This window comes from Ambystoma mexicanum, chromosome 6p, assembly GCF_040938575.1.
Source record: "Ambystoma mexicanum isolate Mex_15411 chromosome 6p, UKY_AmexF1_1, whole genome shotgun sequence".
NCBI classification, from domain to species: domain Eukaryota; kingdom Metazoa; phylum Chordata; class Amphibia; order Caudata; family Ambystomatidae; genus Ambystoma; species Ambystoma mexicanum.
This window is the reverse complement of record NC_090935.1, coordinates 144,993,389-144,999,973: the sequence shown is the minus strand read 5'-3', so window position 1 is coordinate 144,999,973 and position 6,585 is coordinate 144,993,389.

Here is a 6,585-nt window from a genome sequence, read left to right as displayed (position 1 = left end):
GACACTCTTTCCGCGCACAGTCGGCAGAAAAGCCTTCAGGGCTAGCCTGACGGCCCACAGCTCCAACAGATTGATATGGAGTCTGGACTCTGACGGAGACCAACGACCGCTGACTGTCAACTCGTTGGCATATCCCGTGAGGGATGTGTCCGTCACGATCGTCACCTCCGGCCAGGGCAGCCAAAATGGGGCCCCCTTCATCAGAGTGCCCTCGACGGCCCACCACAGAAGGTCCCGGGCCACCGAGGGCAGCACCTGAACAGGCTCCGACAGCCAGCCGGAGGACTGAGACCACTGGAGCTTGAGTGCCCACTGCAAAGATCTCATCCGCAGACGAGCCTCTGGCACCATCAGAATGCAGGATGCCATGAGGCCGAGCAGTCTCAAGAACTCGGACGCTGGGAGATCCTGGGCAAAATGAAACTTGTGCACCATCTGCTGAATGTGAAGAGCCCTCACCTGAGGAGGAAAACACTGCCCCAGGGACGTGTCGAGCACTGCTCCGATGTACTGGAGCCGCTGCGTTGGTGTCAAATGGGACTTCTTTAAATTGACGGAGAAGCCCAGCCTGTGAAGGGAGTGGCAGGTGACGGACAGATGATCCAGGATTTGCTCGGGAGAGCTCCCCCTGATCAACCAATCGTCCAGGTAGGGGTAGATGTGAGTCTCCCCCCCCCCTTTCCTGAGATGCGCTGCCACCACCACGAGCTTGGTGAAAAACCTCGGGGGGGGGGGGGGGAGGTCAATCCGAATGGCAGGACCCGAAACTGAAAGTGCGAGTCGCCAACCGCGAACCTCAGGTACTTCTTGTGCTTGGGATGGAACAGCACATGGAAGTAAGCATCCTTGAGGTCGAGAGACACCAACCAGTCCTGAAGTTGAAAGGCCTGGAGGACTTGAAAGAGTCACCATCTTGAACTTGTCCTTCCTGAGGAGTTTGTTCAAACCGCGCAAGTCCATGATGGGTCTCAATCGCCCGTCTTTCTTCGATATCAAAAAATAAGGGGAATACCATCCCTTGTTCCTCTCCGCCGCAGGCACCAGTTCTATGGCGCCTTACTCCAGTAGGGCTTGAATTTCCTGCGCAAGGAGCGGATCCGGACTCTTCAAAGAGAGGCTCCTTGGTGGATTGTCGTGAGGCCTCTGCCGATAAGGAAGACAGTAGCCGTGGGTTATGATCTCCAGAACCCACACATCCGAAGTAATGGCTTGCCACTCTACAAGATGCTGCGCCAGCCTTCCCCCAACCGGAAAACCATGGGACCTGGCCTCATGACTGAGTGGTAGCGGCTGTGGCGTTGCCCGAGGGCAAAGAGGCAGCTGCCCGAGCGGCCGTGGCACCTCGAGTACCTTTATTTCCACCTCTGGCACTCTTACGATGGCCTCTTTGACTGCTAGCTCCCCTTGCTTTACTGAAGGAGTAATAGCGAAAGGAACCTCCCCTCCATTGCTGTCCCTTAGGACGAAAAGACAGAGGTTGGCGAACTGCAGCACCCAACGACTTCGCTGCAGCTTTGGAGGTCTGCAACCTCTCAAGGCTCTCGTCAGCCTTGCTGCCAAAAAGGTGTTCACCGTCAAAGGGCATGTTGAGGAGCCGGGACTGCACATCAGGAGCGAACCCAGACTTCCGCAACCACGCAAACCGGCGCATTACGGTGCTCGCCGCTATGGACCGGCTGACACAATCAGCCAAGTCCAAACCCGACTGAACAGCCTCACACATGGCATCCTTGCCATCCTGAACCATAGCAAGGAAACCATCCCATTCGTCCCATTCGGGAATATGTTCAGCCGCTAATGCAACACAGTTCCACAGAGTGTGTGTGAAACGAGACAAGGCACATATGGAGTTGGCCGCCTGAAGCGCCATACAACCCCGAAGAAAACACTTTCTTCGCCCAGCCGTCAAAACGTTTGTTGTCCCTATCCGGAGGGATGGTAGGATACGACGCCTGATTTGCCGGGGCCGTAGCTGCCTGCACCACCAAACTCTCCGGAGTGGGGTGCCTAGACAAGTAGCAGGGGTCGCCACTGGCTGGACGGAATTTTCACGACAAAGACTTGCCCACTGCCGGGAGACTCTCCGGAGCAGTCCAAGCCGCCGCCACCCTTCTCTGCAGAGCCATAAGAAAAGGCAAAACCGGGTCAGTGGGGGGACCGAGATCAAGGATGTCCGTGAGATCATCCTGAACGAACTCCCCTGGGGGAGCTGACCAACCCAAGTACTCAGTGACCCGAGACATAAGGTGCCGATATGAAGAACCGGCATGAGTGCCAGGCTCCGGCCTACAAAACTCCACCTCTGGAGAGGTGTCCAGTCCACTGGCATCATGCAGCGACTGCCGCAGGTCATCAAACTGGCTATGGCCCGAGATAAGGTCATCGGGAACCGGAACCAAGCCGCCATCAGAGCCTTCATCACCCTCTGAAATGTACTCCAGGCGGGGAGAGGAAGACTTCTGGGGACCAAAGCAGTGCCTGACCTTAGCCAGAGCCTTTCTAGGGGCAAACCCCGTGCCATGGGGCCTCTCCGACACCACCGCCTCGAAAGGCACCGAGGGCGCCGAACGAGTCGGCGTCGACAGAAAAGGCGTCGAGCAAATCGGCGTCGACGTCAACTGCAGCACCGCCAGCATCGGCGGCGTCGACACAGGCCTCGAAGCCGGAGCTCCGAGCAGGTCTCTCGACAACCTAGGCGCCGACGACCCCCTCAGAGGCGGAGCCTCGAGAGAAATTGTTGACGACCTCGGCGCCAACATCTTCTTCGAAGACGGCACAGGATCACGCGGTCTTGAGCGCGTTGAGGACCGGGACCTGGAACGGGCATGGCGAGAACGGCTACCCTTGTCCGAGCGGGACCTCTGCCGACCACCCGAGCCCGAAGGCGTACGAGCGGTGTCTCTCGACCGGTGCCGACCGACCCCACTTGGAGGCGCGGACGGACCGGTGCCCTGTGATTCAAGAATCGCTAGCATCTGCTTCCCGAAGGAAGCCCATTCCTCCGGTGTCGCTTGCATGGAGGGATAAGCGACCCGCCGATGGGCGGAGTCCTCAGAAGAGGACGGGGAAGGTGACCTATGCCAGCGCTTCCGGGAATGCCTCGAAGAGGCGGAGGAGTGGCAAGACCCCTCGAGTCATCCGTCGAAAGCCCCGCCGACCTCGACTTCCGGGGCTTAGACACCCGGCCTACCGACCGCTTCTTCTTGCGTTCCCGCAAGGCCTTTGCCATGAGCGACTGGCAGTCGACACAGTCGTCCGTATCGTGGGCCTCCCCAAGGCAGGCGTCGTGCGAGTCCATGTCCGACATCTTGGACCCACAGTCCTCGCATTTCTTGAAGCCCGGACGTGGGGTTGAAGGTTAAGAAGACATCGCCACGAACAGGTTTGCACAACAAACCGAACAGGTTCAACGAACCGAGAATTGAAAACAGCAAACTCTGAGTCGAGGCGTACCGAGATTCACGAAGCGAACACGTTCGTGGAAAAAACGGAACTGAGGCTATGGGCATCGTGCGTCCTACTTATCACATCGGGTGACGTCGGCCGTCGGAGGAGGTCCTCGGGGACGGCGCATCGATGTCATGGACGCAGACGCCAAAGATTTTCCCGAAGCAGCACAGCTGTGGACATTACCTGTCATAGATATGGAATACGTCGGAGAACCCAATCCCCTCGAACCCAACCTTTCAACTGGGTTAGGCGATGCTGAGGCCGAAGCAACTTGTGAGGCGGACAAATCCAAGAGATCGGTACCACATTCTCCTCGCCCAGTCCTGGGCAATCAAGATCATGGTCGCTCGAAATCTCCTCAACCTCCTGAGAACCCATGGAATGACGGGAATCGGGGGAAAGGCGTAGTGGAGAGGGAAGGTCCAATCCACCAGAAATGCCTCCCCCAGTGCGTGTTTCGCTGGGAATTCCCTCAAGCAAAACTGTCTGCACTTCCTGTTGGACTCTGTGGCAAACTGATCCACCGCTGAGGTACCCAGGAGAGAGAAGACCTCTTCTAGCACTTCCTGGCACATTTCCCACTCGTGTGAGACCATGCTCTGCCTGCTCAGAGCATCCGCCAAGACATTCTCCGACCCCGCCAGATGAAGTGCCAAGTCCTGAGATCCGGTTCTACAGCGACCAGAACCGCAGCTGCATCGCCTCTCTGCCGAGGGGAATGGAGAGCACGCCGCCTTGCTTGTTCAGGAAGTGCATGACCACTGTTTGACGGTCAGCATCAGGCCATGCTTCCCCTTGAGAGACTGAGTGAAAGCCCTCAGGGCTAGCTCGATGCCTGTTGATATGCCATCTGGCTTCCGTAGTTGACCAAACACCGCTCACCATTCACCTGCAATTCCTCGCCGTGAGCATCCCAAACCTTCAGAGACGCACCCGTGACCACACGGGCAAGGGTTCCCCTGCCGTAAGGTTGCTGTGGTTGTCCCACCAGTCTACACAGTATAGTGAGCGAGCGTTGTGGGGGAAACCCCTGCATTTTTGCATCGGAAATGTACGAACATTTTGTGTTCGTGCATTTCCCATGCAAACATTTACGTCGCTGGAAATGAAGCCGCAGTAATATCACTTAGATCTGAATTGGAGCTGGGGTACCCATGAGAATTCAAGCTCCAATTCAAGCTGAGTTGGAGCTGGCATCACATGAGAATTCAAGCCCAGCCTGTGCAGTAGTAGGCAGGAAGACTTGCCCCGCTGACTTCCCTCAGATAAGCAAGTCACCCAGGTAAGGAAATGCATGTACCCTGGATCGCCTGAGGTACGCTGTGACTACCGCCATATGCTTGGTGAAGACCATTGGAGCTGATAGTGCTCGTCCCCCATGAGGAACCTTAAGAACTTCCTGTGCTTGTATTAGCTCATGCAAATAAGCCTCCTGCAGGTTTATTGACACCAGCCAGTCCTGAAGTTCAGGAACGCGTAGAATTTTTCCCAGTGTCACCATCCTGAATTTATCTTTCCTCAGGAACTTGGTTCAGAGCTATGAGGTCCAGAACGGGACTGAGGCATCCACCTTTCTTGGGCACCGGAAATACCAGCCCAATCCCCCTCTGTTCGGGAGGTATCTCTTCCACAATACCCTTTCACAACAGGGCTCTCAGTTCTTCCTGGAGCTCCTGTCCTGGTTGGATTTGAGGCAGTGGGGGGGGGGGGGGTCTGTCTGGTGGTTTTCTTAAAAAGGACAGACAACAACCCCACCAAATCAACTGCAGGGCCCAGGCATTGGAGGTAATCTCCAACCACTGGGGCCAATGTCCTGCCAACCGTCCACCAACCGTTAAGTCGTGGGATGAGAAATCAAAGTGGTTTAGAGGGCAGAGCTGCCCCCGCTGCTGCCTGCTGGCCTCTAGAAGCCCCTCTGCCCCTTCCGCAACACGAGAAACGCCTCTGCCTGTCCTGCGGGAGCTGCGCCTTTTGCCATACGGAACATACCATCTGTTGCCTCTGCCTCGTGAGGCAAAACTGAAGGCAGGCTTTGCCGGCTGCACAGCTAGGCCCAGCAATTTAGCAGCAATTTTGGACTCTACATTTCTCCAAAGTCATCAGCTTTTTGGCCAAAAAGCAAATCTCTCTCAAAGTGCATGTCCAGTAACCAGTTCTGAACATTTGGGGTGAAGCCAGAGGTTTTTAGGTAGGCCTGTCTCCTCATACCTACTGCTGACCCCATCGAACGGCCAACGCAGTCTGCCAGGTCAGGCGTGTCTGCAACGACTGCTTGGCTACCTCCTTCCCATCCCCCCACCAGCTGTAAAAATCCATCCTGCATTTCCCCTTCACCCACAGATTTTCACAAGCCAAAGGAGTATTTTGCAAATCCACAGGCTATATTGGTGGCTTTGCTGCCAGAAGTAAAAAGCTTCTTGGCCATTGCATCCAACCTTTTTCTTTCCCTATCCGGTATTAGATTGGATGTGGATGCTGCAGGTCTGGTGGTAATTGTGGAGAAGGGTGCAAGGAAAGAAGGGTCTCCTCTTGCCAGCCTATACTTCCCCATGAAATTGGAGTTTACATGGGAGATTGGGCAAGGATGGAGGCTAAGGGGTCTGCTATAGCCGAGTTAAATGGCTTATTATGCTCAACTGCAGGACCTTCGTCCAGAATGTCTGTGAGCTCGTTCTCCTGAAGGGGTACAGCAGAATATTTTAAACCAAGGGTGTATACCACCCTATCAACGAAGATCCTAAATTTCACATTAGTATCCGTGTAGGGCTGAGCCTGTTGGAGCTCAAGGTCTGGAGACGTATCCCAGCCACTGGCATCTTGTAATCAATGGGCTTGAGCCAACAAATTGTTCCATCGTCGCAGTCGGTACCTGTCATGGCCACTAACCAAGGGCCATCACTTTCATCCTCTTAAGGGTTCAAATGGACCCTGTCCTGGCACCTTTGGCGCCAGGCTCACAAGAAAGTGTCCAAAGCAAGTGCACCCAGGCCGGGTAGTGGCCATTGGAAAGCATTGAAGGCACTTGCAGAAGTCTATGGGAGTGGTGAGGTGGGGTCACAAGGCGGAGCTAAAGGGTAGTGGCTGGGGCCAGGCTATTTAAGCCAGCCCCCCAGCATGTAGAGGCTTCGCGTTTAG